Source organism: Marmota marmota, unplaced genomic scaffold, assembly GCF_001458135.2.
Source record: "Marmota marmota marmota unplaced genomic scaffold, marMar, whole genome shotgun sequence".
In the NCBI taxonomy this organism is placed as follows: domain Eukaryota; kingdom Metazoa; phylum Chordata; class Mammalia; order Rodentia; family Sciuridae; genus Marmota; species Marmota marmota.
Window position 1 is genome coordinate 21,056,626 of NW_026000221.1, and position 27,208 is coordinate 21,083,833.

Below are 27,208 nucleotides of genomic sequence, written 5' to 3' on the forward strand. Positions count from 1 at the left end.
GAGAAAGGGACATAGCAGCCAAATGCAGTATGTGGACCTGGGTTGAATTCTAGGGTTTTGTTTTGTTTTGTTTTTTGGTACCAGGGATTGAACCCAGGGCCGCTGAACCACTGAGCCACATGCCCAGCCTTTTTCGTATTTTATTTAGAGACAGGGTCTCACCAAGTGGCTCACAGCCTTGCTACGTTGTTGTGGCTTTGAACTTGAGATCCTCCTGCCTCAGCCTCCCGAGCCACTGGGATTATAGGTGTGCACCACCGCACCCGGCAGGACTTCTAGTTTTGAAAAACAGCTATAAGAGACCTTTAGAGAACATCTGGGGAAACCTGAATATAGACTGGGTGTGGGGTGACAGTAGGGTTTGTTGTTGATCTCCCTGGGTGCATGAAGACTTCGTGGGTTGCAGGAGAAAGGTCCCATTGTTAGAAGATAGGCCTTGAAGGAAGTATCTGGAGATGAAGGTCATGATGTCCTTAATTTCAAAGAGTTCAGGGGAAAATGCGTGTGTGCAGTGTGTATGCAGATGGGGGTGTAGGGGTATACAAATATGCATGTGTATGCACTTGGTTTTGTCAAATGCACACACACAGAGATACACTGATATCTATGTAGCATGTGCGTGTGTGTGTGTGTGTAGAGGTATGTGTGTGCTTAGCTGTGTGCATAAGGGTGTGTGTTTCCCAGCGAGAGAAAGGTGAGACAAAGCAAAAATGGCAAAATGCACCAGGGTGACAAGGGTACAGCTCGGTGGCAAATGTCCTGGGGATGGTTGAACTACTTACAGTTCTTCCTGGACATTTCAAATGTCTTGAAGAAACCTGCTATGCTGCCCAGGCTGCTGTCAAACTCCTGCTTCAGCCAAGAAATATTTGAAGCGGAGCCATCCTGTGAGCACAGAGCTGTCACTGGAGGATGGAGTGACAGCACTGGTGCTGGTTTTTCCTCTGAAGTTGGGGTTTTCTTACAGGGGCCCTGCCAGGGCTGAGGCCCTGCATGGGTGGGCTGAGGGACCTCCTGGAGAGCACCTGGGTCCCCAGGGACTCGGCCGGGCCCCAGGTCCCTCCGGGCTCTCAGCAGCGCCCCAGCCCCAGCCCCTTCCCTGTGGGCCTGTGGCCTCTGCTCCCCGGCACCCTTGGGCTCCCTAGGCTGAAGAAGGGGTGGGCGCCCAGACAGGCCCAGGGACGGGCTGGTCTTCTAAAACACAAGGGGAGCTGGTTCCTCTCGGGCTGCAGGCGGGGAACCGCTGGGGCACAGCTGGAAGCACTGATGACCGGGTGTTTTCTCTCCTCCGAGGAAGTGACACTGCCTCACCCCATGCTGCTGCGGCGTGTGCCTGTCTCCCAGACCCAATCCTCTGCCCCAGCCTCCCTTCTCCTCCTGTTTGAACTAACTTTCGTTTATTTAAAAAAAAATAAAATAAAACAAAAACAAAGCCAGGTCTCTGTACAGTGGCACCTGCTGTGGTCCCAACTACTCAGGAGGCCAAGGCAGGAGGATGGCTTGAGCCCAGGAGTCGAGGCCATCTGGGCAGCGGAGGGAGACCCCCACCTCATAAACAAGCAAACAATAAAATGCATAGAGGAAGAAACACCCCAAATGTCCATGAACCGACCAACAGACAGGAAAGGGCAGGCCGGGCGGGGGATGGACGTTATTGGGTCTTTAAAGGGAACGACCGTCCCACACCCAGAGGGACCTGAGGACACTGCTAGGCAAAGTCAACCCAGGACAAAAGGACCGATGTGGGGTGACTGCACTTCCAGGAGGGGCCTGGAGGAGACAGAGAGCACAGGGAGGCTGCCAGGGCGGGGAGGCAGGGAGCAGCGAGTTAGAGCTTCCGTTTGGGAAGATGAGGACTTCTAGAGACGGAGGGTGCGAGGCCGCCCCGTGGCTGGAGGTAAGGCTGCTCAACCGCACGCTTAAAAATGCTTAGAATTTAGGATGTGGTGGCAGGCCGGTGGTGGAGCCAGACTTGGCAGGGGAGGCCCTAAGTTTGAACCCCAGCACTGCAAAAAAAAAAAAAAATTAAAATGGTAAATTTTCTGTGATGCACATTTTATCACAATAAAAATGCGTAAAATCCGGTGTGCATTTCCACGAAGACACTGTTCACTTCTGGAAAGATACATAAGCGACTTGATAGCACTAGCTGCCTCTGAAGAGGGGAACTGGGCCGCGGGCAGGGTGAGTGACTTTCCGCCAAACGCCCTCTTGTGTGATTTGACTTTTCCGTGTGCAAAAAGATGCCATTCTAAATCTACGGTGTGGACCGAAAGGTAATTCTCCTACTACCCCCAGATGTCATGTCTTCCCTCAGAGGCCCCAGGCTCAGTAATTTCTTATTTGTTCTTCACAGATGGTCTACACCAGCTGGGCATGGGGGTGCATGCCTGTAATTCCAGCAGCTCTGGAGGCTGAGGCAGGAGGATCTCAAGTTCAAGGCCAGCCTCAGCAACTTGGTGAGCCCTAAGTAACTTAGCAAGACCCTGTGTCTAAATAAGATATGAAAAGGGCTGGGGATGTGGCTCAGTGGTTGAGGGCCCCTGGGTTCAATCCCTGGTACCAAAGAAAGAAAGAAAGAAAGAAATGCTTTACACTGTGGAAGCTCATAAATCCAGGCGCTCATTGGAAGAAATGAGAGGGTAGGAAGGAAGGAAGGGAGGAGAAAGGAAAGATGGACGGCAAGAAGGAAGAAAAGAAGGGAGGGGAGGTGGGAGAATGAGGTGGGAGGGCGGCAGTCGGTGGGCACAAAGCGAAGGCCTCTGGCTTGCTCCACCTGAAGTCCATGTGGGGAGCCCTCTCTTCCCAGAGGCGGAGGGCTCCCCACTCCATGGAGGCTCCTGATGCTCACTCCAGTCCCCCATGGCAAACAGTTAGGTTTCCCCTCCTTTTTCATTTACATAAAAATGACCAAATAACATTCCTGGGGTGGATTCACAGGGCTGGGCGGTGGATGAATTCCTAGAAGTACGGGGTGGCTGGGTTTTTGCTTCCACTGAGACACAGAAAGAAAGTCCCTGCTTTAAATATCAGCCGCAAGCTTCCTCTTTTCCGCAGAGCAGGGGGTGCCCCCGGGGAGGACCACCGTAGGCCCTTGGCCCTGAGCGCTGTGAGCTCCATCCTGAAGCCTCCTCTTCCGGCTGGTGGAGGCCAGCACCCAGCTTGTGCCAGGAGCCGGAGGAAGGGAAAGCACCGTTCCCGGAGCGTGGGGGGCAGCGGGCATGCAAGTCCAGGGCCCTCGTGAGCAAGGAGAGTTGAGCAGGATCCCAGGAGGAGGCCAGGGCTTTGAGGCTGCGTCCATGTGGACCCTGGGAGACTGCCAAGCAGGGAAAGCTCTCCAGAGGATGGGGAAGGCCGGAGAAGGAAGGAAAAGCCTTCTGGGGGCTAAATGGCCCAGTGACAACCGCCACCTCAGTAATATAATCATGGTGATGATGATGATGGCAATGCCACTGTGGACCTAGAATTTCCTCCATGTGTTCAATGCTTGGTCCCAGACTGTGGTGCTACTGGCAGGTGATAGAACATTTAAAAGTTGGGACTTAACAGGAGGCTTAGGTTTTAGGGTTGTTAGGGGTGTGCACTCAAAGGGGATTGCAGGACACTCGGCTCTTCTTTCTCTCTCATGCCCTGGCCATGAGGTGAACGGGTTGCTCGACACAGTCCCACCACGATGTGCTGCTTCTCCATGGTCATGGACAGAAACCCCTAAAACTGTGAGTCAAAATAAGCCATTTTTCTTTATACCTTGATCACCTCAGGCATTTTGTCATAGTCATGGAAAGCTGACTAACAAACTGGTTCCTACAGAGAGCTAGACTTATTGTGTCCAGTATTTCACATTCACTATCTCATTGTCTCCCTGGAGAAACATTTTAAAGAGGCTACTATTGTTATACCCATTTCTTAGATGAAGAAACAAAACCAGAGAGCCCCCAGCCTGGGGGTTTGTGCTGAGGCCTGTCTGACAATAAAGCCCAGCTGCACCCTAACTGCATGCAGCCTGCGAGTGGTCCCATCCCGGTAAAGGTGGCAGTGATGATAACAAGTCACCTATGGAATCCACCTCCGTCAGTGCAACCTGAGCCATCCTCCCTCCAATGAGGGACCAAGGCTCAGGGAATGGAAACCGTCTGCCCAGGCCACACTGATGGAGCCTGATTTGACTTCAGGTCTTTAGTTTCTATTTTTTTGTGTTTTTGTACCAGGGATTGAACTCAGGGGCACTAACTTAATCACTGAGCCCCATCCCAGCCCTATTTTGTATTGTATTTAGAGAAAGGGTCTCCCTGAGTTGCTGAGTACCTCACCTTTGCTGAGGCTGGCTTTGAACTCACGATCCTCCTGCCTCAGCCTCTCAAACCACTGGGACTAGCGGCGTGTGCGCTTGCCCACGCTGGGCGTCCGTTTCTAATTGAGATGTCTCCAACTCAGCCTTTTAAAGTGTAAGATTTGGTGCTTCTTCCTGTCTTGGCAAGGTTGGACACCCTTCTACCTAATACAAGGTATTGTCATCACCCCAGGAAGGAGCCCGCCCCACAGCACCCACTCTGTTTTCACCTGTTCCAACCCTCGCCCTCACGAGTGTGCTTTCCACCTCTCTGGGTTTGCCTTTCAATGGCGTTTTGCAGAAAAGGGATCATATGGTACATGAGGTTCATGTCTGACTCCTGCCACTTAGCCCAAGGCACCCAGAGTCCCCTGTGCAGAGCACATGTTGACGTTTCATTCTTTTCTGTTGATGATTGATAGTCCGTGATGCCGAGAGCCTGCACTTTATCCATTCATCAGCTGATTGTTTCCATTTGGGTTGTTTCCATTTGGAAGCCGTTGGATACAAGCTTTTATGTGAACATGTTTTCTTTTCTTTTCTTTCTTTCTTTCTTTCTTTCTTTTTTTTTTTTTTGGTACTAGGAATTGAACTCAGGTGCTTTACCACCAAGCTGCATTCCCAACCCTTTTTATTTTAATTTTTAATGTTGAGACAGTATCTCACTAAGTCGCTGAGGCTGGCCTCCAACTTGTGATCCTCCTGCCTCAGTTTACCTTGTTGCCGGGATTACGGGCATTGCCGCAGTGCCTGGCTTTGGAACGTGTTTCCAATTTTTTCTTTTCTTTTTTTCTTTTTTTGTAGTGGGGATTGAACCCAGGAGTGTTTTACCACTGAGTTACATACCCAGTCCATTTTATTTTTTATTTTGAGATAGGACTTTAGCAAATTGCTGACAGTCTCATTAAATTGCTGAGTCTAGCTTTAAAATTGCAATCCTCCTGCCTCAGTCTTCTGAGCTTACAGGTATGAGCCTTTGCACCCAGATGCATGTTTTTAATGCTTTGGGGATACATGTGTAGGATGGAATCGTAGGTTGTATGGAAACTCTATGTTTAGCTTTTTGAGGACCTGCCAGGCTGTTTCCAAGGAGGTTGTACTACTTTACATTCCTACCAGCAATGTCTGAGGGCTCTGATCCCTCTATTTCCTCACCAGTGTCTGCTCTAACCATCTCAGCCATCCTACTGGGTGTGAGGTGGTACCATGTGGTTTTGATTAGCACTTCCCTGATGACTAATGATATTTAGCATCTTATCATGTGCATATTGGCCATTTGGATATATTCTTTGGGAAGATATCTGTTCAAGTCCTTTATGTATCTTTTTAAATCAGGTTGATTGTCTTTGTGTGGTTGAACTGCAACAGGTTTTTTTCTTGGGAGTGGAGGTGGGTACCCCAGAGGTACTTAACCACTGAGCCACACCCCCAGCCCTTTTTATTTTTTTATTTTAAGATAGAGTCTCCCTAAGTTGCTGAAAGCCTCGCTAAATTGCTGCGGCTGGACTTGAACTTGAGATCCTCCTGCCTCCGCCTCCAGAGCAGCTGGGATTGATTACAGGCGTGTGCCACCGCACCTGGCCTGATCACTGTACTTTCTAGAAATTCCCTCTCCCCAGGTTTTTTTATCCTTTAAATTTCTAAATGAAATCTTTCAAATATACAAAAAAATAAATAAATCTTAGGACTCGCAGCCCAGATCCAACAGCAGTTGACATTTCCCTCTGTTTTGGTTTGCACTCCTTACTCTTTTTGATTTTTCATTAAGAGGTAAAATATTTTAGGTACCACAGAAGCTTCCCTCCCTCTCTTTCCATGGACAACCACAAACACACCACGTGGAGATTCTGAGGAACTTGCTCCACCCAAGGAGGCCGTTGTACCATTATGGCCCCAATGACAAATTCCACGACTCTGCTTTGTGGATCTTAACATTTTATACAAAGTGGCACCTTGCCCAATGTCACCAGGGACAACTTCCTCCACTCCCGTATCAGCTTTTCTTCCTCCTGATGCCTTTAGCACAGTCATTTGTCACTGTTGTGAGCAGCTCGTCCTGTTTTACGGATGGCTTTGTGTGTTTGTTGTTATTTTTGCTGTGCTGAGTGAGGATGGAACCTGGGGCCTCGTGCATGCGAGGCAAGCACCCCACCACTGGGCTACACCCTCAGCCTCCAGCCCCGTGTTGGAACCCTCCATCCTTCACGCGGTGAACATTTAGGTTGTTTCCACATTCTCACTATGACACTTCTAGAATGAGTGGACGTCCCCGCGTGGGCCTCCCTGTTCCCTTCATCTTTTCACTCACCTTTTGCTCTAAACCTGGTTCTCCCCTGACGTCCCTGCTTCCCCGGCAGCCTTCTGAAGGGTGGCTGTGCACGGAACTGCAGCGTGGCTCCAGGGGCTGAGGCGGGAGAGGATCCTCCTGGCTCCTCAAGGCTGCTTCCAAACCATCCATTTCCCCTCTCTCCTCCCTTCTCGGAAGTGCTGTCAGCAGACTTTGCAGCCCCTCTCCTCCCTGACAATAATAGCGTCCAGTCCTGGCCAGTCTCTCCAACACGACTCCGTGATCATCACGGTGACTTGGTACCAGCCTCTGTTGGGCAACCTCCTCTCGGCCAGTGAACTTGTGCTTTACCTCCCTGCGCCCCTCACTCCCAAGCCATTCCCAGCCACACCCTGTCCAGCACCATCAAGGACCGGTCCAGCTCATGGCCCGGGGCATCCAACACCAATGACCCCCCTAGACTGACGCTGTCCCTTGTCCCGCTGTCCCTTGTCCCCGCGCCTTGCTCCGCCTCTCGTCCTTATTTCTCTCCATTTTCCTGGACTGTCACTCCAGGGTCGGTTTACCCAGTCCCCTCCCGGCACCCGTCCTGCACCGACAGTGCGGGTGTGGCAGAGAAACACCCAGCCGTGCCAACCGGCCATATCAAGATCACCAACCTCTGGAGATCCGTGTGCCACCAGGATCCCCGCGGCTTGTTCTGATCACCCCGGCCCCTCCTCGACCACCACTCAAGCTCCAAACTCCTCCTCCATGGTCCTCGCTGGCAACCCGTGACCCTGAATCCTAATTTCCCCCAGAAAAGAGACGTTGCCGGAAGACCACACCCACCCACAACCAGTGAGGGCCTCTGTCCCCAGGCTTGTGCCTTCCTTGCTCCTGACAAAGCCGCTCTCTTCCTCAAGGACCTCACCTGACCCCCCATTTCTTTCCTCCACTGTGTCGTGGCATCTGTGGACAACACACTGCTGTTGGTCCCTCCCGTCTTCAGAGCGCCTGGACTCCACATCCCTTCCAGAAACTGGACCTTCATAGGAAGGCTCAAAGGAAGGGTATCACTTGTTGTCTCCCAACCCACTTCCCAGTCTCTCCATCTAATTCCATCCCAAAGATCCCTGGGGAGCTCCCTGTGAGGGCGGATTCATGAGAGGCAGGGTCCCTCCAGGGGGGGATAAACCCCTGGAGCACATCATGTTTCTGGGGTATTGACAGAGGATTAAGAAAATACTTTTGGCCAGGTGCAGTGGCGCATGCCTGTAATCCCAGAGGCTCTGGAGGCTGAGGCAGGAGGATCATTTTTTTTTTTTTAATTTTTAAAAAATATTTTTTAGTTGTAGTTGTTCACAATACCTTTATTTTATTTTTATGTGGTGCTGAGGGTCAAACCCAGGGCCCCACATGTGCTAGGCGAATGCCCTACTGCTGAGCCACAGCCTTAGCTCATAGAGGATCTTAAGTTCAAAGCCAGCCTCAGCAACTTATTGAGGTGCTAAGCAACTTAGTGAGACCTTGTCTAAAATTAAAAAATATATAAAAGGGCTGAGGAAATGGCTCAGTGGTTAAGTGCCCCCGGTTCAATCCCCCGTATCAAGAAAGCAAATAAAACAAAAATCTTTTTGGCTTATGTGGGATGGGGAAACTGTCGCACACATGAAAGATATAATTTTTGGGTTTTCGGTTTTTATTTTTAGTAGTTTAGAAAAGAAAGCATTAGAAATGGGTTAGCCAGCACATGTTAGATAATGTAACATCAAATATCATGAATAATAGCCCAGGTATGGTGTTGCACGCCTGTAATCCCAGCAGCTCTGGAGGCTGAAGCAGGAGAATCACAATTTTGAGACCAGCCTCAGCAACTGAGGGAGGCTCTACACAACTTAGCAAGATCCTGTCTCAAAAAATAAAAAGAGCTGGGACATAGCTCAGTGGTTAAGTGCCCCTGGGTACAATCCCTGGTTTAAAAAAAAAAAAAATGTTACTAGCAGATAAACCCAAATCTTACAATGACTCAGACACATGAAGTTCATTTCTCATTACAGAAAGTCCCAATAGGCTATTCCGCATTCACGGGCAGCTCTTCTCCAAGTGATGATCCGGCACCGAGGCTCCTCCCATCTGCTGTGTAGCACCTGGGGGTGCTCATCAGCATCCAGTCATGGAAGAGAAAATAGAAAAGAGCCCAGAGTGTGGGAAGCTCTTTGGATCAGGTCTAGAATTTGTGTCCATGTGGTCTGATTGCATTCCATTGGCCGGAATTCCAACAGGTAGTCTCCTCTACCAGCAAGAAGGATGGGAAGCCCAGTATCTGAGGGCCCAGGAGGAAGAAGAAACCGGTTTAGTGAAGAGCCAGCCAGTCTCTGCAAATGTTGAGCTTCTGGACATCATCTAAGGAGCAGTGACTGGCCAGGAGAAGAGGATTCACCTCCAGAACCTCATTCTAATGGGTGCATGCTCCAGTTGGGATTCCCAAGGCATGTCCCATTGTAAAACAGAACAGCCTTCCTCCAAGACGGCCCCTTAGAAAAGCAAGCATTCCACCTGCCCCACATTCATCTGCCTCTTTTGCCCTTTGATATATTTTGTGGATTTTATATTTTTGCATAAAAATGGCAGGTACCTTGGGCTGGAGTTGTGGCTCAGTGGTAGTGCCCTTGCCTAGCACAAGTGAGGCACTGGGTTCGATCCTCAGCACCACATAAAAATGAAACAAAGATATTGTGTCCACCTACAACTAAAGACTAAATATTTAAAAAAAAATGGCAGGTACCTGAGCACCTGTAGGTTAGGACCAATGGGATGGAACTGTAACTTCTAGAGAGCAGACTGCACTGTGACTCCATCACCAACCGGCAGTGGGAGCTGGATAGACAGGAGGGACTCAGGCTCGGACTCGCCCCGCCAGGTTGTGAGATCCAGGACTTGCATGCTGTACTGGATCCCCACAATTGGTGTTGGAAGCATGTGGGTGGCCGTCACTCACACCGCCACGGGGAAGGCCAAGTCAAAGGAGCACCGTGCTTGGCCTAGGGAAGCCCGAGTTCACGGTCCCCAGACAAGGTGTTGGCTGAAACTAGGAGGAGAGGAGGTGACATCCTATGGGGAAGGAAGCAGAAAAGGGAAGTGGGAAAGGGTGAGCGATGGCATGAGGGGAAGAGAGAAGAAGAAAACCCAGGGACGGTCATCCCCACGCCCCGGGTTCTTTCCACAGAAGGTTCTAACATTCATTTTCTTGTTGTTTATTTGTCCAGAGGACTATGGAGAAATCCGGGGGAACCCAGAGCATCCAGAATCCCCAGGAGACCTGAGGACAACCTAGCCTACTGGGGAATGGGTCCCCAAGGACCAGCCTCGAAGAAGATGCTCCCCTCGCACCGTCTCATGCTGCGCCCCAGAGAGCCGCTACCGCAGGGGTACTGGCCTACTGCCTAGGCCTGGAGTCCTCTCTGGACAGAGAGAATGATTTTTTTTTAAGTGATCAAATGTCAATAATTGGTGAATCGGGTGATAGAAACACAGGATTGCTTCATAGTTCGTTTGGGTTTTTTTTTTGCAAATTTTCTCAAGTTTGGAATGGCTTCAAAATAAAAAGTTAAAAAAATAAAATGAAATCAGAACATATCAGCATCCAGAACCCCCTTAGGACTTCTTCTATTCTTAGCCCCCAACACCCCCCAAGGGAAGCCGCTGCTCGTACTCCTCGTACCTAGACTTTTCCAATGATTCTACTTGAATCATATGAAAAGCATTCTTTTATGCTTGACTCCTTTCAGTCGAAGTTATGCTTATGAAACTCGGCTATGTCACTGCTTGTTCTCTGGTGGAGTCATTTTCAGGAGTGTATCATTTTGTACCAAATGAATTTGTCACTCGGGGTAAGGAGCTAAAACTCTCCTCCCACAGAATAATGACAAATGGCACACAATGTCACAAATAACCACGTGAAAACTGGAAGCTTATCAAAAGTGGGTGTGGCTGGGTGTGGTGCCACACGTCTGTAATCCCAGCAAGCAGGAGGATTACAAGTGTGAGGCCAGCCTCAGCAATTTATCAAGACCCTGTCTCAAAATTAGAAAAAGGGCTGTGGAGGTAGTTGAGTGGTAAAGCCCCCCTGGGTTCAATCTCTAGCTCACCCCCTCACCCAAAAAGTGTCCGTGGGAGGTATGACTATGTCAGGTTCCATGGCAAGGGGAAATGAAAGTTGACCTTAAAGAAATTATTCTGGATTATCTAGTGAGCTCACTGTAATCACAGGAATTTCTTAAATGTGGAGGGAGAGATTTGTCTGGCCATCCTCGGCTCTGAACATGGAAGGGAGTCGCTGGTTAAGGAATGCATATAGGCTCTAGAAGCTGGAAAGGGGAAGGAAATGGATTTCTGCCTAGAGGCTCCGGAAGGAATGCAGCCCTGCAGACACTGATTTTAGCCCAGTGAGACCAGGTTTCCAACCCATAAAACTGTAAGATAATAAATTTGTGTTATTTTCAAGTCAGTCAGTTTGGTTACAGCAGCAACGACAAAACTAATACAGCATATAAGAGACTGAAAAGGATTTCCTTTAAGAAAACCATTGCAGGGGCTAGGGTGGTGGCTCAGTGGTAGAGAGCTTGCCTAGCATGTGTGAGGCCCTGGGTTCAATTCTCAGCTCTGCATATAAAAAAATAAATAAAGTCCATTGTCAACTAAAAAAAATATTAAAAAGAACAAAATTATTGTATTCATATTTCTCTTCCCCTCAACTTCATGGTGTGGAAGGTCTACCAAATTGGTCAGCAAGGGGTGACTATTTGGAGCAGATTGCAGAAATTTACAATGTCACGGTATTGAAGCCAGAATTAGACAGGCAGTCAGTGTAGATAGGTAGAAAAGATAACCTGCCCCTGCTCCAACCCGTTGCTAAGGTAACCTGTCCCAGGGACTGTCCCTCCCTACAGGGAGCTGTTAGTCATTCCCCCTTCCTGCTCAGATCCCTCCACCTTGGCCGCTCCAGCCCACCTGCTTCTCACCTGTTGGCCATCTCACCCAGCATCTCCTGAGCCTGGTCAAGGAAGTAGGCAGGAAGGACAGAGAAAGGGGAAGAGAGCAGGAGAACACAGGAAGCCTGGGACATATAAAAAAGGGAAAAGGCTCTTACTTCTTAGGGAACCAGGATACCAGCTATGGCCCCCTTCTCCCTCCTGGGAGAAGTCTATGTTGCCCCTATTTAAATAAACCCTGCTTTCTATGCCGGCCTCCGCGTGCTTCTCTAATGTCCAAACTTCAACATGCGAGAAAGCAGGATTGTCACTGATAAGCAGTGGTATCAGTAATGCCAAAAACAATAGTGACCTCAGGAGAATACAGTCAGGAAGGCAAATGTCACAGCTCGCCTGAGGTCTTGATTCTGTCTGTGGAAGGAAGCCGGCCAACAGATAGGCCATAAATCCAACAGGGAGGACGGAAAATGAGACAGACAGTAGTCCTCTATGAGGCTCTACTACGTCTGATAGTCCTGCAGGCTGTGCGCACACGCAAGGCTGTGCTGGGATCAGGGAATACTGGAGAAGGCTCTGATGAGCTATCAATCATGAGCTTAACACGTGGCCTTGAAAACACAGAAAAGTCTGGGATAGACTTCTGAATGGGCTGAGCTGTAAATGCACCCTCCAAAACACAAACAGGGCATTGAGCAAAGGGTAGAAGTCTTACTGGCTCTAGATATTAGGCACGACTTCTAGCAAGTCACCAAGGAATGCTGACTCAGAGGCAACCCCTAGAATTAGATTTTTAAAATAAAAACAAGAATAGAAAACAACGGAGCAGAGACATCAGTGCCACATACTCTGCAAGAAATAGAATCCACAGAATTAATCCAGACAAGACACCAAACAAAGAAACAGACCAGCAAAGGCCAACAACAGTAAGCACCCCCAGGGGTAACAACATCCAGGGTTGTTACAGTATCTAAAATATCTAGTTATCAACAAAAAATCATAAGACAGACAAAGAAACAAAGAATGACTGATACATAAGCAACGGTTGTTGGAAATTCTTTCTTGGGGACTACATATGTTGGATTTCACACACAGTCTTCAAAATAGCTATTATAAATATGTTCAAAGAAAGAAGGTGTGGCGATCAGCTGAGGATGTAGCTCATTGTAGAGTCCTTGCTTGACATGCAGGAGGCCTGATTCTAATCCCCAATACTGAAACACACACACCCCCAAACCCACAAAATACTCAAGTTCGATGATAATGACTTCTTAAATTGAAAGCTAAAATAAAAAGATTTTTTAAATGTTTTTTTTTAAGAGAAAATAGAAATTTGGGGTTTGAAAAAGACAAAATGAAAGTTTCAGTAGAGAAATTAAAAAACATATTTGAGGTGACAGACTAAAGAATCAGTGAACTTGGGCTGGGGTTGTGGCTCAGTGGTAGAGCGCTCGCCTCGCACATGCAAGACCCTGGGTTCAATCCTCAGTACCACATAAGAATAAATAAGTGAAATAAAGGTATTGTGTCCAACTACAACTAAAAAATGAATATTGAAAAAAAGATCAGTGAACTTGAGAATAACTCCATGTAGGTGATACAATCAGATGAGTAGAAAGAAAAAAGAACGAAGCAAATTAAACGAAACCTCAGAAACCTGTGGGATACCACCAAGTATAGCAATGGCCATCCAACAGGAGCCCCAGAAGGAAAAGAGAGAGAAAAGAGTAGAAAAAATATTTGAAAGAGAAATGGCTGAAAATTGCCCCAATATAATGAAAACGTTAACACGTGGCCTTGAAAACACAGAAGTTAAAGTCTGGGATAGACTTCTGAATGGGCTGAACTGTAAATGCACCCTCCACAGCTTAGAAGCTCATTGAACTTGAAATAGAATAAATTCAAAGAGATTTACACATGAACTCATCACAGTTAAACTATGGAAAGACCGAGAAAAACTTGAAAGTAGAAAAAAATACATAACATACACTAAGTTTAAACACTAAGTTTAATACATTACTATTTGTCAAAAAGTATGGAAAAACACATAACAAAGTAGGAACAGAAGCAAACTACCTCAACATAGTAAAGTCCATATAGTAAAACCCCACAACTAACATTATATTCAATGGTGAAAGACAGAAAACTCTTCCTCTAAGATCAGGAACAAGACAGATACCTGTGTTCATCACTTCTAATCAACATAGCACTAGAAGTCCTCGTCAGAGCAATCAGGCAAGAAAAGACCCAGATTGGAAAGTAAGAAGTAAAATTATCCCCGTTGGCAGATGACACGATCTTACACAGGAAAAAACCCTACAGATAACACACCAAAAAGCCTGTTGGGACTAACTTTAAAATTAGCAAATTTAAAGGATATAAAATCAACAAACAAAAATCAGTTGTTTTTCTATACAATAACAATGAACAATTTGGAAAGGAAATTAAGGAAACAATTCCATTTACAATAACAAAAAGAATAAAATACTTAGGAATAAATAAAAAAAACTTACACACACTGAAAACTAAAAAATGTTGTAGAAAGAAATTAAGAACAATTATACACCAGGAGAAAGACATCACCTGTTCATGAATCAGAAGACTTCTCCTCTTCATGAAATTAACATTTTTAAGATGTTAGTACTATTGATTTAATGTATTTGCTATCAAAATCCCAATAGTGGGCTGGGGGGGTGGTGGCTCAGTAGTAGTGCACTTGCCTAGCATGTATGAGGCACTGGGTTCAATTCTCAACACTATAAATAAAGTCCATTGACAACTAAAAAAAAAAAAAATCATCCCAATAGCATTTTTAAGCTATCCTAATTTATATGGAATCTAAAAGGATCCCAAATAACCAAAATAATTGTGAAGAAGAACAGACTGAAAATCTCCTGCTTCCTGACATAAAAATATACTACAAAAGAACTATAATCAAGACTGTGTACCTACAAGCTCAAAGACAGAGTTATAAACCAATGAAACAGAATAAAGAATCCAGAAATAAACTATTGTGTACATAATCAAATGATCTTTGACGGGGGTACTAAAATTACACAATGAGGAAAAGTCAATCTTTTCAAAATGGTATTGGGAAACCATCAAAAAGTAAATAAATTAGACCCCTACCTTATACCATATATAAAAAGTAACTCAAAGGGAATTACAGATCTAAATATAAGACCAAACTCTATAAAACTCTTAGAAGAAAACAGAGGGATAATTTCATGACATTGTTTTTTGTAAGAATTTCCTTGATGTGATACCAAAAAAAAAAAAAAAAACATAGGCAACTCATAAATACGTGGGATTACATCAAAATTAAAAATTCCCACGCACCAAAAGTCACAATAGAGTGAAAAAGCAATCTTATAGGATTGGAGAAAAGATTTGTGAGTGATAGATCTGATAAAGGGTTAATATTCAGAGTATGTAAGGAACCTACAACTCAGCCATGAAAAAACAAATAACCCAATTTTAAAATAAACAAAGACCTTGAATGAACAATAGAAATTTCCTAATAGAAAATGCATAATTGTCAATAAGCATATGAGATGATGCTTACCATCACTAATGGTTAGAGTTTAGATGTGAGTGTCCCCCCAAAGCTCCTGTATTCGTGCAGGAATATTCAGAGGTGAAATGATTAGATCATGAGAGCGGTGACCTCATCAGTGCATCCTAGTTGGAATGGACTCACTAGGGGCAGCTAAAAGGCAGATGGGGTGTGGCTGGAGGAGGTGGCTCACTGAGGGCAGGTCTGGAAGGGGGCATCTTCCCTCAGCCCCTTCTCCTCTCTCTCTGCTTACCAGCTGCCACAGATGAGCAGCTTCTCTCTGCCACACCCTTCCTCCATGATGTTCTACGTCACCTTGTACCCAGAGACCCTGGCTTTGTGGCCCTTGTTGAGAATACACAAGGTCTGGGGTTTAATCCCCAACACCCCAAAAATAAAATAAAATAGGCAAAATTAACTGAATAGACATTTCACTAAAGAAGATGACGGCCAATAAGCACATAAGATGTTCAACATCTTTAGTCCTCAAGGAAATGCAAACCACAAGGAGATACCTTTTTATACCACAAGAATGACTGCATTCAGACCCACGCCTGTCATCTCAGCAGCTCGTGAGGCTGAGGCAGGAGGATCCTGAGTTCAAAGCCAGCCTCAGCAAAAAGCAAGGTCCTAAGCAACTCAGTGAGACCCTGTCTCTAAATAAAATACAAAATAGAGCTAGGGATGTGGCTCAGTGGTCGGGTGCCCCTGAGTTCAATCTCCGGTTGCCAGGGTCCAGCCCCAGCGTGGGAGTCCAGGGATCCTGAAAGAGGAGTGGCGGCGGCCAAAGAAGAAGAGACAGGAGACAGGTTGCAAGTGAGGAGCAGCCTCCAGAAAGAATCCCCTCCCCCTAGAGGGGCCTTTATTTTTATACATTTTTTACAGGTGTTTTTTCAGGTAGTTAATGGATAGCTTCAAAGCCAGAAACTTCTTTCATTTAAATAATTTTCAAGAGTTACAATCTTTTCTGACATACATCGATTACTTAAGATATTGAGTACGTTGTTCAAAATATTTTCCTGTAGCCTTTGCCAATCATGATTTAGCTTTTATGTGTTCACCTCAATCCCGAGGTGCTAGGCCACGCAACTAGACTACATGACTCCTGACCTATTATTCACTTTAAACTTTCAAGCATACCTATAATGAGTTCATTAACCTTTAACTTTAAAGCATGCCTATGATTGTTGGAAAGCTTTCTTATTTCTAAACTAAAATCCCAGTAAAATACACTTAAAAGAGTGAAAGTCTGTTACTTAAAAGCCTACTACTCTGCAGTGCCTCTAAAATAGATCTATGTTAATTTTATATTATTCTGCTTTTAATTTCCAAGGTAATTTCCTTTTTTCATATGACCTATTCAACTGCTTTCTTACAGAGTTTCCTCGATCCTTGGTCAAAGCACACCAATTCTTTGTGTTTTGTTTTGTTTTTTTGTTTTTTGTTTTGTTTTTTAACTACACAACAGCAGTGGAAAGCCTTACAATTCTTATTACACATACAGGGCACAATTTTTCATATCTCTGTATACAAAGTATGTTCACGCCGATTTATGCCTTTATACATGTACTTTGTTGTTGTTGTTTTGCATTAAATTCTTAATACACATATATACCACAATTTTTTGTATCTCTGGTGTGTGTATATAAAGTCTTCATACATGTACTTTGTACTTTGGATAATGATACCATCACATTCCACCATCCTTGCTAATCCCCTGCCCCCTGCCTTTCCCTCCCATCCCTCTTCCCTATCTAGAATTCTTCTATTCCTCCCATGCTCCCCCTCCCTACCCCACCATGAGTCAACCTCCTTATATCAGAGAAAACATTCGGCACTTGTTTTTTTGGAAAGCACACCAATTCTTATGTCTTTGTAATCTTGAACTAAAGGGCAGGCTTTACACCTCAACCCACTTGTCATTTATATTAACTATATGTTATCCATTTTCATCATAAGTTTCTCTGTAAGGTAAAGGAGGGTCTATTGATTGGGGGGATGCAGTTTTATTAGCCTCTTGTCCTTGAGGGGGATACCATAGCTACATACGGTGGTCCTTGTACTGTGGGCACAGCAATTGTTTTTCTGTAGCTAGGCAGTTGTACAGGCTGTGGCTTTAGGACGGGGTTGGGGTGGGTAGTGTAAATTGTTAACCATGGGATAAATATTTCTTGTTGTTTAAGCTGGAGGAATAACACTATTGTTTGTACCCTGAGAGACATTGAAAGGCACCTCATAGCATGTCTCCATTGTATCCTTAGTCTCATTCTGGGAATTTTCCTGCAATCTCAGGCAATACGTACTTTTATAATTCATTGACGTACGCCCTGTTATCCATATCATGACTATCATAAACAAAACACTCAACATTCCCGATGGTTCCAGTTTCAGATGGTGTGGCCCTGCCACAGCATCCCTCACGCTGTGACCCTGTCAGACAGCGGGTGCAGGAACACCTTCACCATTTCCCGCCTTTATGTTTTTGTTTCAAGTGAAAAGACTCAAGTTCCAAATGAGCTGAGCGAGTTCCACGGCTTAGCAATCTGAAGCTGACTAGAAGAATGAGAACAAGGATAAAAATTATAAATATACTTAGGCCACCATTAACCAAAAGAAAGAATAAAGTTTTTTCCCAAGACCATGGAAGTGAGTTTGGACATAAAGGCATCAGCTACTTCAGGAGCAGCTATTTCTGAAACATGAGCTTGGCTGATATCCGTTATCTTTTTTGGTAACTCCTCAATGTCAACAGCCAAATGAGTGTTATTCCATAAACCTAGTAGATGACTTTGTACTTTGAGCCAATTTTTACCTGAGTGATTATATATATGGGGAGGGACACATATCCATTTAAATTGAGAATGACACCTAGTGGTTATATGAATTTTTAGGTTTTGAATTTGATTACCTATGGATAGTACAGCTTCTTCTAAGGCATTGACCCTAGCTTCTAATTTTTAATCTATTTTTTCTTCAATCATAAGGGCAGTAGAAATATTTTGTGCCATCTGACTGACATGGTGTGCGGTATGGACCTCTTTGATCAAGGCTGTAGTGGAAGTGGCTATAGATCCTATAATTCCTATTAAAGCTGAAGTGCCTAAAATAAATGCTGCTACAAATCTTTTAGGCCTGTCTAATGCATCATTGATTAAATATAAGGCTTGTCATCCTGGATCATCATACCACGGAGAGTCTAGCTTAACTGGCAACATGACATAAGAAGGTTGACAAACAAGTAAAATATCATTAGGTTTTGAAATACTAGGATCAACAAAATTCATCACTGTAAATTAATTACAAACAGCATCATAAGTTTCATCCTGGGTGGGAGGGGGTTGGGGTTGTGGCTCAGTGGTAGAGCGCTTGCCTAGCATGCATGAGGCAGTGGGTTCCATCCTCAGCACCACATAAAAATAAAATAATGTGTCCATCTAAAACTAAAAGATACATAAATAAATAAATATTTTTTTAAAAAATAAGTTTCATTCTCCAATTTTGAGATCTGTAATGTTCCCTGATTTCTAAGTAAGATCGCCTTTGGAGAATTTACACAGCTACTGTGACTTCACTTTTTTGGTGTACTATCATGAGGTCTTTGAATGAACACTTTATTTAAAGAAGCAAATAATTTATAAAGATCTGAATAAACCTGATAGTGTTGTTCATTTTTTTTTCTGAAATATAAAGGAGCGATCCATCCAGCTGAGAACCATCTATTAATAGGTTCTGGTTTTTGTATGAAATGATCCTGCCAAGAGAACATAGGATTTATCTTTAAATGTTCTTGATAATCATAATCTGGGGAGGAAATAGAATAATCATAAGCAGGAAAGGATACATTTTTTTGAAAAAAAATTTAAATCCCCTTTTTTGGGAAACCTGTATTGATGTCAAGAAGGGAATCCATGTAACCTATCCACATTTGACCATGAAGAGTTCAAACGAATTAAAGCTAGCAAACAGGATTGAACATTGGAGGGAGGTTTCTCTGTAGTGAATTTATGCTTATAGTTATAAATGCCAAGAGTAAGGGTTTGAAATATCCAAAGATCCTTTTTTACCTTTCTGTCTGTAGGCGAGTCGGCCAAAAGATTTCTATAATTAAGAGGTAAACACCCTATGGACCTTCTCATAATATTTTGTAAGCCCAAAACTAAGGGGAGGTAATTGACTATGACCTTTGAAGTTGAAATGTGAGTTGATATAGGGGGAATAAAAGAATTCGATTCTCCTCCCAATAACTTTGTATCAATAGTGAACACCTGAACATCTTGTTCTCCCCATGCGGTTAAATGAAACAAAGGTGGATCAGGATAATAAGCCCAATAATGTTCGGCAGAAACAACTGTTACCTGGCAAGCAAGAATAGCCAACTCAGCAACAAACAGATTCTCTGGTGTAGGAGAAGCTGATTGAGTTAAAATGATGTGTTGAGCTTGTTGAGTCAGATGTTTAATTTGTCCCCAAGTTGGTGGTTTGGCAGATCTTGCAGATGACGCTCGTTTGTGGGACGGTTCAGGTGGATGTAAATGCACTTGAGATAAAGGAGGAACCGAATCCTCCTCAGGCACCAGGGTCAATGGTGGGAAGTATGGGAGTGTCGGGGGCCACGAGCTGTTCCTCTTTCGATTCTGGAGTCTGGACAAAGGGTCGAATTAGTGAATCAGGAATCCAGATAGGAGAGTCAGCATCCTGTGGAAAGACACAAGCGTATCCTTGACCATAGGTTAGTGATGCATCTGGACCTCTCCATTTACCTGTTAGGGGGTCCTTCCATTTCACCAGAGGTTTTGTTGAGGATATCTCATTTTCCCAGTGTCTTAATATGGGAGTAATCCCTTTATAGTCACAATTTAAGTGATTTATGACAAACAAAGCATGTTGTAAAATATGATGAGGAGAGATATACTTATGTTCTCCTTCTTGAAGTTTAGTAATTGGAGCCTTTAACATTTGATGAGCTTTTTCAACAATAGCCTGTCCTTGAGGGTAATAAGGTATACATGTAGAATGAGAAATTTTAAACATATCACAGAATTTTTTAAAGGCAGCTGAAGTATAAGCAGGTGCATTGTCTGTTTTTAATGCTTTAGGCATTCCCAGGTATGAAAAGCCAGCAAACAAATGTTGAACTACATATTTATATGCTTCTCCTGTCCTTGCTGTGGCAACAATTATGTGTGGAAAGGAATCTACAGTTACATGAACATAATATGATTTTCCAAATGAAGAAATATGAGTAACATCCATTTGCCATAAATCATGAGGTGTTTGACCTCGAGGATTAACCCCCATGGGTAAAGTTGGTAACAATGTTGGACAAGTTTGACAATTTCTAACAATTGTTCTAGCTGATTCTCTAGGGATATGAAACATATGAATATGAAAAATCTGAAAGTTTCTTCTGTTTGTTGTACATAAGTTTTATCATTAACAACCAACGAAGCTCGGCTGTTAGAGGAACCATCTGTGAAAACCAAAGCTGCTGGTTGAGGTAAAGGCTCTGGAGAAAATAATTTCAGAAAAATGACAGGATGATTTTTGATTAAATATAACAAAGAATGAGATGGTAAATGAAATTGAATGGACCCATAATATCCTTGTAAAGCTATTGGCCAATCTTCAGACTATTCCATAAATGTACTGAATTATCTTTGGAATAGGAAATCACTAGATTATGCATTTCCCTTCCAAATAATTCCTTACTTCTGTGTCTTCCTTTAATTATTAATAAAGCTACTGCAGTAGGATATGAGCAAATAACTTTTTTAGAAGTAACTGGCATATGTATGCATTCTAAGGGTCCCATTTGCCATAAAACCCCTGTAGGTGTATGGGGTGTAGATAAAATAAGAAAATCCCAAGGCTGAGCATAGACAATTCTTAATAGCTGCTGTTTGTTAATTGACTCTTCTACTTTCTGTAAAGCTGATTTTGCATCCTCTGTTAAAGTCCGAGGAGAGCGAGGGTTAGAATCTCCTTTTAAGGTGTCAAATAAAGGTTTAAGTTCAGCTACAGTAAGTTTTAAAAAGGGACGAATCCAATTAATATCTCCTAAAAGTTTTTGAAAATCATTTAAGGTTTGTAAATGATCAATTCGTAATTTTAAATTTTGATGAGAAACAGTTTGAGTACACATAATTCTACCCAAATAATTATAAGGAGGCGATTGTTGAATTTTATCTGGAGCAATAACTAATCCAAAATTTTGTAGTGAATTGGTCAGCACTAGTAACATTTGATGAAGTAAGTAGACATTAGAATGAGCAATTAATAGATCATCCAGGTAATGAATAATATAAGCATCTTTATATTCATCTCTTACAGGTTGTACTGCTAATGTACTTTTGGCAAAGAGTAGGGCTATTTTTCATACCCTGAGGTAATACTTTCCACTGAAATCATTGAAATGGCTGTTTAAGATTATCAGAAGGAAGGCTAAAAGCAAATCTTTTACAGTCCTCAGGATGTAAAGGGATGGTAAAATAAACAATCTTGTAAATCAGTCACGACAGCATGATACCCTTTAGGAATAGCTACTGGGGAAGCGAGGCCAGTTGTAGGGCACCCCCGTCTTCCATAGTAGCATTTATGGCTCTCAAATCCTAATTCCCCTGCCTCCAGAGCTCCTTCAGTAGCCCGCAGGCTGAGAAGGAGGAGGCACAGTATTGCCCAGTCTGGGTGGAGCCTTGTGTTTTGTTGCAGACTTAACAGGAAGCTTACAAGGCCCCTTTGTTATAGGGGGTATAAAATCATCACTGTGATATTTAATAGCAGCCTCCTCCAAGTCCTCCTCATCTGTAGGATCTAGCTGATCCTGACCATCATCACTATCATTATCTGCCATAGCATAAATGTTACTTTTTGACCCCTGTTTTAAGGGAGTCTCCTCAGTAGGAGACAAAGGTTCAATTGAACTAACCTTATTTTTTAAAGTTTCACTTTCAGGATTGGGGTCTAACATGTCTCAACAAAATTCCATAGAGCTGGAGTGTCCAAGGCATGTGACCTGGCCCATGGTGGGAATAATGCGATCTCAAAGCTTCGCCTATTTTTGCCCAAGTTTTTAAGTCTAAGGTTCCTTCCTCAGGAAACCAAGGGCAACATTCCTGAATAAAAAAAAAAAAAAAAACCTTTGTAGCTGTGAAGTAGAAACGTGAATTCCCTTCTTGGTAATCATATGCTTTACAAAATCAATAAATAATCCTCGTTCTTTAGATTCTGTATGTCCCATTTTTACTTTACCTATTACCCACTCTCATCCACTCTACTAGTGGGGGGCTCGCAAAACCCACGGGGAAGAGCCTATCCACTCCAAAATTGCACTCTGAAATTGGGGGGATTACCTTCAGGTCCCTGCTTCAGGTGCCTGATGCCCGGGCCCAGCCCCAGCAGGAAGGAGGAGTGGCGTTGGGGAAAGAAGAAGAGACAGGAGACAGGTTGCAAGTTAGGAGCAGCCTCCAGAAAGAATCCCCTGCCCCTAGAGGGGACTTTTATACCTTTTCTACAGGTGTTTTCTCAGGTAGTTAATGGATAGCTTCAAAGCCCGAAACTTCTTTCATTTCATTTCAAATCAACCGATTTGTCAAGAGTCACAATCTTTTCTGACATACATTGATTACTTAAGATATTGAGTACGTTGTTCAAAATATTTTCCTGTAGCCTTTGCCAATGGTGATTTAGCTTCTACGTGTTCACCTCAATCCCGAGGTGCTAGGCCATGCAACTAGACTACATGACTCCTGACCTATTATTCACTTTAAACTTTCAAGCATACCTATAATTATTTCATTAACCTTTAACTTTAAAGCATACCTATGATTATTGGAAAGTTTTTGTATTTCTAAACTAAAATCCCAGTAAAACACACTTAAAAGAGTGAACATCTGTTACTTAAAAAGCCTATTACTCTGAAATGCCTCTAAAATAGATCTGTTAATTTTACATTATTCTATTTTTAATTTCCAAGTCAATTTCCTTTTTTCATATGACCTATTCAACTGCTTTCTTAAAGAACTTCCTTGATCCTTGGTCAATGCACACCAATTCTTATGTCTTTGTAATCTTGAACTAAAGGGCAGGCTTTATACCTCAACCCACTTGTCATTTATATTAACTATGTGTTCCCCATTTTCACCATAAGTTTCTATGTAAGGCAAAGGAGGGTCTATTGGTTGGGGGGGATGCAGTTTTATTAGCCTCTTGTCTTCAAGGGGATACCATAGCTACATACAGTGGTCCTTGAACTGTGGCCACAGCAATTGTTTTTCTGTAGCTAGGCTGTTGTACAGGCTGTGGCTTTAGGATGGGGTGGAGGGGATAGTGTAAATTGTTAACCATGGGATAAATATTTCTTGTTGTTCAGGCTTGAGGAATAACACCATTGTTTGTATCCTGAGAGATATTGAAATGCACCTCATGGCAGGTCTCCATTGTATCCTTAGACTCATTCTGGGAATTTTCCTGCAATCTCAGGCAATACGTACTTTTATTATTGATTGATGTACGCCCTGTTATCCATATCATGAATATCATAAATAAAAAACTTAACATTCCTAATGGTTCCAGTTTTCAGATGGTGTGGCCCTGCCACAGCATCCCCCACACTGTGACCCTGTCAGACAGCGGGTGCAGGAACACCTTCATCACCCGGTTTTAAAAAAAAAAAAAGACTGACTACGGGGCTGGGGATGTGGCTCAAGCGGTAGCGCGCTCACCTGGCTTGCGTGCGGCGCGGGTTCGATCCTCAGCACCACATACAAACAAAGATGTTGTGTCCGCCGAATACTAAAAAATAAATATTAAAAAATTCTCTCTCTCTCTCTCTCTCTCTCTCTCTCTCTTTAAAAAAAAAAAAGACTGACTACGATCAAAAAATAACAAGCCTGGTATGATGCACGCACCTGTATTCCCAGTATATTCAGGAGGCTGAGACAGGAGGAGCTCAAGTTCAATGCCTCCAAAACTAAGCAAGGCCCTAGGCAACTTAGCAAGACCCTGTCTCAAAATAAAAAAATAAAAAGGGCTGGGGATGTGATTAAACATCCCTGGGTTCAATCCCTGGTACCAAGAAAAAAAAAGTCATAATAATATATTAAAGATATGAAGAAACTAAAAGCCTCTTAAATTGAAGCTGGGAATATAAAATGATACATCCAGTTGGAAAAATTGGGCAGTTTTGCAAAATGTTAAAAATAAATTTGCCATCTCACTTATCAATTATAGAAAATGTTCCTGTAACCCCATGAACATTTACTCAAGAAAAGTGAAAACATGTCTACACAAAGACATGTATATAAAAGTCAATAGCAGCATTATTCATAGTAGTCAAAAACTGAAAACAACCCAAATGTCTATCAACCGATCAGCATATAAACAGTGGTGTGGTTTGCCCACGCAATGGAATACTACTTAGCCATAAAAATGGGTACAGCACTGACAACATGAGTGAGCTTCTAAAATACCTCGATAAGTGGAAGTGGTGAGACATACAAGGTCACATAATTCCCTAAATCCATTCATACGCAATGTCCAGAAGCAGCTGATCCATAGAGGTGGTAATTAGATTAACAGTTGAGTAGAGAAAGGGATTAACTGCAAATAGGCATGAGGTCTCTTTTAGGGGTCATGGAATGTTCTAAAATTGAATTGTCATGCTTCAATTTGCTCAAAAATTCATTGGATTGATTTTATGTAAAAACAAAATAAAAAGACTTGGTTAAAATAAAAACAACCCCGGACTCAGGGGTGCAGACAGACCTGTAATCCCAGCAACTCTGGAGACTCTGGCAGGAAGATTGCAAGTTCAAAGCCAGCCTCAGTAATTTAAAAGACGTTCCAAGCAACTTGGCGAGACCCTGTCTCAAAATAAAAATTAAAAAGGGCTGAGGATGTGGCTCAGAGGTAAAGCACCTCTGGGTTCAATCCCCAGGAACAAAATAGAAAACACACACACAAACACAAACACACACACACACACACACACACGTGTGTGTGTGTTTATCCATTCTACAGTTGATAGACATTTGAATAATTTCCAGTTTGAAGCTATTTCTGTGGGCATTCTTTGGGTGTCAGTCGGTGGACACGTGTACACATTTCTGTTGGGTGAATACCTAGGGGTAGACTCTCTGGCTCACAGGATATGCACACATTCTGCTTTCACAGAATACTACCAAAGAACTTTCCCAGGCTCTCTACCAATTTTGATCACCATCAGTAGCGTATGAATTTTCTAGTGGCTCCACTTCCTTGGTGACACATGATGTGGTCTGCCATTTTTTTTAGCCTTTCTCATGGGCATGGAGTGGTATTTCATGATGGTTTGGGAATCGAACACCATTTCAAGTTTGTTTTGTTTTGGGCCATTTGGAAATCTTCTTTGTGAAATTCTGGTTGGAGGATGCTTGTCCTTTTCTTTCTCCTTAAGTAACCTGTCCTCCTTCTCCTTCTCTTGCTTCTTTGTTTTTGGCAAAGCTGGGGATCAAACCCAGGACCTCATCCACCAGAGGTACAGCCCTGACAGTGTCTCTTGATTAACACAAATTTTAGTTATAAGAGTCTAGTTAATACATTTTTCTCCTTTACAGTTAATGTGTTTGGTGGTATTGAGGGTTGAACCCAGGGATGCGATACCAGTAAGCTACGTTCTCAGTCCCCTTTTTATTTTGTTTATTTTTTTGAGACAGGGTATCTCTGCGTAGCCACGGCTGACCTCCAACTTGCAATCCTTCTGCCTCAGCCTGCCCAGCTTCAGTTAGTGGGTTTTGATGTTCCATTTAAAAAAAAATCACTACCTACTTGAAATCATGAAGATATTTTCTTCTTCTAAAATATTTACCATTTTCCCTTTCACATTTAAATCGACAATCTGGAATTGATTTTATGTACAGTGTGAGGTAAGGGGTCAATATTCATATTTTTCCATTTGGATAACCAAATGATAAAACACTATTTTTCTTTTTAAAACAGGCTGTCTAGTAAGACTTGAATCTCATGAGTAAATCCTCCAACTTATTGTTCTTCTTTAGGAGTGCTTTAGCCATTTTTGGTCCTCTGATTCTTCATATAAATTTTAGAATCTGCTTGTAAATAAAAATTAGCCTAGGATTTTGACTAGAATTGCATTAAATCTGTAGATTGATTTGATGAAATCAGAAGACGTCATTATACTATATTCCAACCCAGGGTCTTGGTATATCCCTGCATTTATTTAAGTGTTCTCTTCTTCTTTATTCTTCTTTTTCTTCATGCGGAAGATCAAACCCAGTGCCTCCTGTGCACTTGGCAAACACTCTAGTACTAAGCCCCATCTCCACTTAACTGTTCTTTAATTTTTTTTGGCTGGGGGTAGGTACCAGGGATTAAACTCAGGGGTGCTCCTACCACTGGGCGGCATCCCCAGTCCCATTTTTTATTTTATTTTGAGACAGGGTCTCAGCAAGTTGCTGAAGCTGGCCTTGGACTTGGGATCCTCCTGCCTCAGCCTCCCAAGTGTCTGGGATTACAGTTGAGTGCCACCATATCAGGTTCATACAAAACTCTGTGTGTGTGTGTGTGTGTGTGTGTGTGTTGATTCTGGGGATCAAACCCAGGGCTTTGCACATGCTAGGCAAGTACTTTGTTGCTAAGCCATATGCCCAGCTCCTCACACAAAACTTTGATTAAATAAATTGCCACGCTGTTCTCTTATTAAACTGTCTTTTGCTTAGTAGTATTGGCTGTGACACTTATGATGAGTGAGGAAAGGTATCCCAGCTTTCTGCTCTTACAGTGCTATTGTATAACATCTTAAAATGTTAGCTAACATTTTAATTGTTTCATTTTTAAATGTAAGAGTCTATTAGTATGTTGCAGGTTTATAGACATATAATTGACTTTCTAATATTGACCTTGGATACAACAACCAAGCCAAATCCACTTACTGATTCCAATACTTCATCTGTAGATTCTTCCAGAAAGTTCTCTGTACTCAAATTATATCTTACGAATAATGACAGCTTCGATTTTCCCCTTTTCTTATGCCTTTTCTTTTTCTTGATTTATTGCATTGGCTTCTACCT